Genomic DNA, 1208 nt, shown 5'->3' with positions numbered 1-1208 from the left:
CCTTGCGCCTTGCCCCCTTTCTCGTTTCCGCCAAGAGGAAAAACAAAAGATTCGCTGATCGAACCAGCAAAATTAAACTGAATTTTAAAGGAAAAAAAAAGAAAGGGATGCAACACGAGGACTTCCCAGGGGGTCACCCATCCTAGTACTACTCTCGCCCAAGCACGCTTAACTTCGAAGTTCTGATGGGATCCGGTGCGTTAGTGCTGGTATGATTTCATCCGTCACACCCAGCACTCCAAATTTTATTATGCCTCTTTCTCCTGCGCCGCCAGTCACACACCGCACGCGCGCCCCTGCGCCTTGGCTCCTTTCTCATTCCGCCAAGAGGAAAAACAAAAAAATTCTTCGATCAAACGGGCAAAATTAAACCGAATTTTTAAGGAAAAAAAAAATGAGGGATGCAACATGAGGACTTCCAAGGGGGTCACCCATCCTAGTACTACTCTCGCCCAAGCAGGCATAACTTCGGAGTTCTGATGGGATCCGGTGCGTTAGTGCTGGTATGATCGCATACGTCATTCCCAACACTCGAAATTCTATTATGCTTCATCTCCTCCGCCGCCCGTCACACCCCGCACGCACGCCCCTGCGCCTTGCCCCCTTTCTCATTTCCGCCAAGAGGAAAAATAAAAAGATTCGTCGATCGAACCGGTAAAATTAAATCGAATTATAAAGGGAAAAAAAAAGGATGCAACACGAGGACTTCCCAGGGGGTCTCCCATCCTAGTACTACTCTCGCCCAGGCACGCTAAACTTCGGAGTTCTGATGGTATCCGGTGCGTTAGTGCTGGGATGATCGCATCTGTCAATTCCAGCACTCCAAATTCTATTATGCCTCTTTTTCCTCCGCCGCCCGTCATACCCCACACGCGCGCCCTTGCGCCTTGCCCCTGTTCTCGTTTCCGCCAAGAGGAAAAACAAAAAGGTTCGTCGATCGAACCGGCAAAATTAAATCGAATTTTAAAGGAAAAAAAAAAGAAGGGATGCAACACAAGGACTTCCCAGGGGGTCACCCATCCTAGTACTACTCTCACCTAAGCACGCTTAACTTCGAAGTTCTGATGGGATCCGGTGCGTTAGTGCTGGAATGATCGCATCCGTTATTCCCAGCACTCCAAATTCTATTATGCTTCTTTCTCCTACGCCGCCAGTCACACACCGCACGCGGGCCCCTTTGCTTTTCCCCCATTCTCGTTACCGCCAAG

At 49.4% G+C, this 1208-nt stretch overlaps 4 non-coding genes across 4 annotated transcripts; all 4 read right to left on the bottom strand.

The window, feature by feature from the left end:
• Positions 1–104: 104 nt before the first annotated feature.
• Positions 105–223, bottom strand: LOC124890162. The gene has a single exon (XR_007048984.1). It is a non-coding gene; the product is annotated as a 5S ribosomal RNA (ribosomal RNA).
• A 175-nt stretch (positions 224–398) lies between these two features.
• On the bottom strand, positions 399–517 carry LOC124890165. The gene has a single exon (XR_007048987.1). It is a non-coding gene; the product is annotated as a 5S ribosomal RNA (ribosomal RNA).
• A 171-nt stretch (positions 518–688) lies between these two features.
• Positions 689–807, bottom strand: LOC124890164. Its single transcript, XR_007048986.1, has one exon. It is a non-coding gene; the product is annotated as a 5S ribosomal RNA (ribosomal RNA).
• Positions 808–983: 176 nt separating this feature from the next.
• On the bottom strand, positions 984–1102 carry LOC124890163. The gene has a single exon (XR_007048985.1). It is a non-coding gene; the product is annotated as a 5S ribosomal RNA (ribosomal RNA).
• Between the last annotated feature and the right edge of the window lie 106 nt (positions 1103–1208).

This window comes from Capsicum annuum, unplaced genomic scaffold (genome assembly GCF_002878395.1).
Source record: "Capsicum annuum cultivar UCD-10X-F1 unplaced genomic scaffold, UCD10Xv1.1 ctg13054, whole genome shotgun sequence".
NCBI lineage: Eukaryota > Viridiplantae > Streptophyta > Magnoliopsida > Solanales > Solanaceae > Capsicum > Capsicum annuum.
The sequence above is the reverse complement of the archived record's forward strand: the minus strand, read 5'-3'. Positions and strand labels throughout refer to the sequence as shown.